The sequence below is a fragment of the Natrix helvetica genome (assembly GCF_964273705.1).
Source record: "Natrix helvetica genome assembly, chromosome: 2".
Taxonomy (NCBI): domain Eukaryota; kingdom Metazoa; phylum Chordata; class Lepidosauria; order Squamata; family Natricidae; genus Natrix; species Natrix helvetica.
In genome coordinates this window covers 51925566-51932429 of record NC_138552.1, presented here as the reverse complement: position 1 = coordinate 51932429, position 6864 = coordinate 51925566, and the positions used below count along the sequence as shown (strand labels likewise).

The 6864-nt window shown below is 46.9% G+C and overlaps 1 protein-coding gene across 1 annotated transcript in view; it reads left to right on the top strand.

Moving 5' to 3' along the window:
• Positions 1 to 6864, top strand: part of TMEM232 (transmembrane protein 232) — a 231039-nt gene that overhangs the window by 24046 nt on the left and 200129 nt on the right. The window lies entirely within an intron of this gene.

Here is a 6864-nt window from a genome sequence, read left to right as displayed (position 1 = left end):
TAAATGGCTTACTAAGATACTTTATAACAAATACGTTCAGATTTTTAAAAGATCCATTAAGTCCATTTTTAAAATGAAAATCAGAGCCTTGGAGAGTGAAAAAAAAACCCTTAATGTTAACAAATGTACTTCCTTTTTTCATGCAAGATATTGAATGAGTCCAGCTCCACTATCTCTTTATCAAAGTTACAGGGTTTTGTCTCTTCCCTTGTTGTACCTTCTGAATATTTTGACACTGTGACTTTTGAAATTAATATGAATCTTGATGAAGATGAGAACTTAGAAAGGGATTTCTGAAGAATTTTCTAACTTTTAATAAAAGGGATACACTGAGGAACATCTGGGAATCTTCTGTTTTGAACTAGCAAAATTATCACACTCAAAACAGAGATAAACATCCTCTTCTTGCTAATGTATTCAAATTGTTGGGGTTGTTTTGAGTTAAACTTTCCAAAAGCTACAGAGGAAAACTAACAGAACTTTGCACTGTGTGGAGTTGGAGTATTCATGGATGATTCTACACTAAAAGTTACCAGCTGGAATTCCTTTACATACAGTACAAACAATAACTCTTCATAAGAATAAGCAATAAGCAGACATTATAAATAGATGGAGGAATCTGAGTTCATGCTGCCTATTTTAATGAGTGCAGCACTTTCAATTCACTCTCTTTTTCCCTTGCAAGATAGAAGGGGATTCCTTCAGAATTCCATTGTCACTCTCTCAAGTAGTGTTTCTCAACCTTAGCAAATCTCAGATATGTGGACTTACCGATCCTGTATTGTGGAATGCCAGTGTTCATGAGACTACCATTGGGAGAACACGGAACAATATGATGCGTCCTAGCAGGGTTGAAAGAAAAAAGGATATTGCTGCCTGGCCTGCCTACAGTTTCGAAATATAGCAATAGCACTGTTGGAAGTTATCACCCAGCCCTGTCCCAGAAAAATGAAATCTCCTAGGAAATATTGAAAAGGCAGAATATTTCTCTGGATGTGAAAAGAAACATGTTTCAAAAAGACAAGGTAACTCTCCCTGCAGCTTCCTGTCCCCACCTTTTGTCCATGAGCCATTAAAGCCCGAGCTAGTCCACTTTACATAATAAAAGACTGGATGGGAATGAAGGCATGGTAATATAAGCCTTTACTCAACTGACCACATGGCATCTGAACTCAAACCTGGATTCAAAGCTCAGCCTAGAGGATTGCCCTTGCATGGGCCCATGTGAGTCTGAAACCAATCAGAATACATTTCTTACACAGGAACAGGAAACAGATAGGTGGGGCCGAACAGATTATAAAAAGCCCTGCAAACCCTTCTTAGACCCTTCTTCCCTTTTCTTCTTCATCACCCAACACCTGGAAGCATGTGATCACCTTTTTCCCCAGGACCCCCAGCCATGCGGCCCTGTCCTCCATTAAAACATTAAACCATCTTTGTAAACAGCCTCCATGCCTCCAGTGTATTTTTCCCCACTTGGGAGCGAACCCAGAAGGACATTTCTTCCAACAATTGGCACCCCAGATGGGACCCCAAGCTAACCTGACCAATGGATATGGCCCAGGTAAGTCTCCCTTGCCGGCACAGACCCCATTGAGTCTGTGGGAGAATTTTTCCTAGACCTTACCCATTTGGAACTAGGTTTTAAAGGGGTTTTGAGTTTTGAGCTCAAAGGCTGCTTGGAAAGAAGGTGAGTACCATGCTAAATTTAAATTTGTAGAATTAAGCAGTGTGAGTGTGTGTGTAATGTTGCCAATAGAAGCAAAGCCCTAAACCCTAGGAAATTAGAAAAATTAGACTAAATTAATAGGAGCTCCAGTACTTGTCTGCAAACAAGCAGAAAAGTCCTCCTGGATTTGAACTCTTCCAAATCCAAAAACCTTGGCCTGAACTGAGGAGTGTCAGTACTTTTCTGGTGGGGGCAGAAAAGTCTCCCGGACTGTTCTTTTTTTTCAGTCCGAAAACCGTGACCTGAATTCCCTCTGCTGAAGAATGCGCTTACTTTGACAGGGAATCAAAGTCTCTTCCAGACACCTTTTTTCTCTGCAAACAGATAGCCTGCTGACCTGACTACGCCAAAGTGTAAAAATCCCACATCAGAAAGGGAAAAAAAACCATGGGTAGCTGTAGTTTGAAGGTCCTGTCTGAATGGAACCCCCCTGGGAGAGTTAGGTAATGGGCTTTGCTGAGGGATGACACAGGAAAACCAATTTGGCTAAATAAAGGTACTTAAAAGAAAAGGGAAAATGGTGGTATGTTTTTTTTTTGTTTTTTTCTTATCTATCTCTTTTCTATCTTCTATGAAACCACGTGGTTTGTTAAGATTTGTGCCTTCCCCAATTTAACTGAGATCCATGGCGGGAATGATTTTGTTTATGAAACTCATGAGTTTTGTTATCTCCTCTTTGTCTGTGAGTGTGTATGTCTAAGTCTTTGTGTGCCCTCGAGGTAATTGTAACTATAAAATGTCTCCCATCCCCTACCCCACCCCTAAGAAAAAAAGAACCTTTGGTCTGTCTGTTTGGCCAACACACAGAGTAAAGAGAAATATATATGCTTTCTTCCTTCCCTCTCAGTACCTTAAAGTAACAAACCAGGGAATGTTTTAAGTTCATTTACAAGAAAATTTTTCGTTCTTGCATTTATTGTGTGCTTTAATAATTTTACCTGTTCATCTCTTTCCTGAAGCATGTGAATCCAGCTCCCTTTTCTCATCTGTGATATACCAGTTTATCTGTTTGGTAACTGCAATACTCTTTTTTTCTCAAACTCTGCCTGCAAGCTATCTACCCCTCTCACCCCCCCCCCCTTTGCCTCCAATCCTCCAAGAATGCCTTTTCGGTGGGGGAGGAGATCTTGTCCCCATGTCTTTCAGTACAGATGAGCAGAGCACATGGATCCAGATGACTCCAGAGGAGACCCTCCATCCATTTCAGCCAGTAATTGGGTTTGGATCCAGTCCTCCACTGAATGTCCAGCAACTAGAGTGAAGCCTAACTCACCAGCCTTACCACCAAACCAAGCATGCCACCCTTGAAGATATGAAATGATCCTGAAATGAAGGAGTAAAGACCAAAATACCTTTCAATTCCCAGAAGACAGCTGAAAAGACTATAGGGAGGGTGGAATTTGATAAGGTTTTCAATTGATTATGCTTTCTTCCTTGTCTCATTTATATTGTAATCAGGTTAATGTACTCATGTAAGAATTGTATTTGAGTGGCTGGCACTGCAAGATCTGAACACCTTAAATTTCTGTCTGGTGGGAGGGAAATTCGTCAAAAATGTCTGTATTTTATGTATTATAGAAGTAGCTACACACATACACACAAACACACACACAGAGAAACAGCAGAAAGCTTCTCCTAGGTTGATATTTGCCCTTGTTAATCCCATGGGGGAGGAGAAGTTCCCCTCAGGCAATCCCCCCACTTGAAGAGCTAGCAGAGAGGATCTCCAAAAATCCCAAGACCTCATCGTGACAAAAAAAAAACCACACTGCCCAGTAAAGCAGGATATGTTGCACTGGTGGTCTCAGGAGGAGGAATCCCAGGGCTCATTGTGTGTAATTTTAAAAAAAAAATACTAAATAGTCTGGATTGCACACTAGCTAATCTCAATTTGGCCTCACTAAAATAAGAGCTAGGGCAGGTTAAAGAAATCCCTTGGAAATGGGCAGCCTGTACTTCTTTAAAAGGCAGAACCATGGCTGTGAAGGATTTTTGGGACTTGTGGTTGCTTGTAACCTGTCTGGAAGCTTGCAGAAAGTGATATCAAACATCTGAAAATAATTGGCATGGTAAATTGGATATTGTAAATTTCTTTCCAGAAATTGTGCCCTGATTGCTAGACCTTCATGGTTGAAAGCTCTCTGGAAGCCAATGAAGGGATCCTTCTGCTGTCTCTCTCAATGCTTTTCCATCAGAAAAATTAAGGCTCCCTGATCTGACTTTTTATCTTTTGTCAAAAACATGTCCGTTCCACTCACATGTTTTGAAAAAAAAAAAGGAGGGATTGTTGGAAGTTATCACCCAGTCCTCTCCCGGAAAAATGAAATATTCTAGGAAATATTGAAAAGGCAGAATATTTCTCTGGATGTGAAAAGAAACATGTTTTCCAGTAGAGTGGAGGGAGGGGTCACTGAAGGGTTAACACAGCCTGATTGGTCCATTTGACTGAGAGAAAACTTCTTAGCCTTCGGCTTCTCCCGTTGGCTCCCAGTTTCCTCTCAGTCAGGTCCAAAGACTCATCATTTGGTTCCCAGTGTGATTGTGAGTAATTAATTGAGACCTTATTTGGCTAATTGGACATTCCAAAATTAAAAAGACCTTAAAACAATAGCTTGGAGCTGTGCCCAACAGGACAACCTATTGCTGTCCTGGGAAGGCAGGGAGAGCCGCGTGGAGAGACGCTTTCCTCATTCCTCTCCCTCCCTGCTCAGCCTTCCCTTTCCCCCGGCTGATTCCTGGGGCCTCGGGCGTGCCGGGTGGCTCGCAGCTCTCCTTTTCTCCCCCGACGACCCGCTTGTACAGAGCCGCAGCGCCGGCGGCTTTTTGCCGTGCGTGAAGACTGGCAGAGACTTTATTTCGGCCGCGCCGCCTCTCCCGTGCCGGCTAAGCCCTCAGCGGCGGCGCAAGCTCAGGACCGGAGCGCCAGCGGCTGTTGCCGGGCGTGAAGACCGGCGAGACCGCCCCACAAACAGCGATCGCCTTCCTTTGGGTCGTCAAGCCGCTAAACCGGCTGGGGAGACAAGCGGCGGCTCGCGCGCCATTTTAGCGGCCGCCTGAAGACAAAACAGTTATTGTTAACTGCCGGCGGCCATTTTGAACACGTGGCCGGGCCCACACTCGCGGGGCCTTACTGTACAGCCGCTGGCGCAGAGAAGCCCAAGCTGAGCGATTCCCACCAGCACCGGGCTTAGAAGATACAGCATTTCACGAGATCAGCCTATTCATTGCATCTGAACACGTGAGTGGGGCGATGGCAGCGTGATCTGAGGTGACTCAAACTGCGACTACCCAGGCACAGGAGGACAAGTCAGGCCCCGCGGCCCCAGCCAGGCCTCGAGTTTCCAGGCCTTCTGCAGAGGATCGGCCCTCTAGAGCTCTACAAAGGGACGAGCTTAGGTGTTCCAGAGCAATTGAGAAAGCTATTGAGAGGGCGGAAAAGAAAAAGGCCAGGGATCCCAGGCCTAGATCTAGATCTCCCAGACCTGAGGCCTCTTGTCCTTCCCCTTCTGTGAACAGGGGGTTCAGTCCTTCTTCCCCCTCTGCTTCTTTCTCTATATCTGATAGGAGTGAGGGGCGGGGGGGTTCACCTCCACCACCAGCTTCCCCTGGGACAAGGGAATTGGATAGGAATGACCCATTAGAGGGACCTTCTGCTGGCCCTTCCAAGGGTAGGAGGCCTCGCAGGGACTCGATCTCACATGAATATGACTCTGAGTATGATGAGGAAGATTTAGAACACCTTCCTGAAAATCTAAAGCGTTTAATTTCTGCAGCCATTTCCAAGGGAATAGCTCAAAGAGATAGGCCCTCCCATCATAATAGGATTACTCCGTTTAGCAGATCCAGGTCTAGGGCTTCCTCTCCTTCGCTCATGAGTGAGGTCTCCTCTAGGGAGGAAGCACGTCGCCAGGACGACTGGGGTTTCTCTGAGGAAGAGGATGCGGCCACCGAACAGCCCTCCTCCTCCAACCTATTTATCCAGGCCATGTTTAAGCCCCTTCTTAAAAAGGCCAGGAGGACCACCAAGGTGGGCACAGGGGACCCCACGGTGCCCCCACCCAGGGATCCGGATATGGTAATGTTTTCAAACACGGCCATCAATAAAGAGGAGATCCCTGCTCCTCCCTTGTTCCTGGAAGTGGCCACCAGCCAGTGGGCTCGGCCATCAAACTTTTCCCCTCCGGGCAGCAATGACCGGCAGGCTTATAACATGGAAAAGGCCATTATACAGGCCCTCCAACTCCCGGTCATAGATCAACCTATAGCCGCCCTGGTCTCATCCTCTCCGGTGGTCTCGGGGGATGCGGCAGATAAGCTAAAACCGGAAGATAAGAGGGCGGAGCTCACCTTGCAGAAAAATTACAAGGCCTCCGCATGGGCAATGCGGGCGGCGGCCGCCGCCTCGGATTTTAATCGCATGACGGTGATGTGGCTCCGCCAACTCCAGGATCGTATCCCGATCCAGGATGATCGCATTCACCAGGATTTGACTAAAATTATGGCGGCGTGTCAGTATTCGACTGACGTGATCCTGGATGCCATGAGATTCGGCTCCAGCGCCCTTGCTACCTCTGTGGCCTCACGCCGGCTCCTTTGGCTTAGAAATTGGTAGATCGATAATAAAGCCAAATGGGATTTGATAGCCGCCCCCTTTATGGGTCCCAACCTGTTTGGGTCTGCTGTAGACCCGATTTTGGTGGAGAATAAAGACAAGAAAAAGGTGATGCCTACCTCCACCAAGAAGTCCGAAGCACGCAGTCACCCGTACCGCAGGACTTCCTTTAGGAGTTATGACAGGGACCAGGAGCCCCGCTTTCAGCAGTACAGACAGGACAGGCAGTATAACAGGCAGAACTTTCAGGACCGCTCCAGGTACCAGCCACAGTCCAAGCGGCCCTTTCGCGGGTGGGGGGGGGCGGCCGCCCCTTCCGCAGAGGGAAATGACTCAAATCCGAGTCATCCCATAGGCGGCCGCCTAGCGCTGTACGCGGACAAGTGGGATCAGATCACATCAGATGGGTGGGACCGGGCGACCGTGCGCCACGGCCTAAGGTTAGAGTTCCTCTCCTATCCCCCGAGACACTTCAAGGTGTTTCCCCCGGTTCGGGATCTGGAACGCCGTCGTCTCATGGACC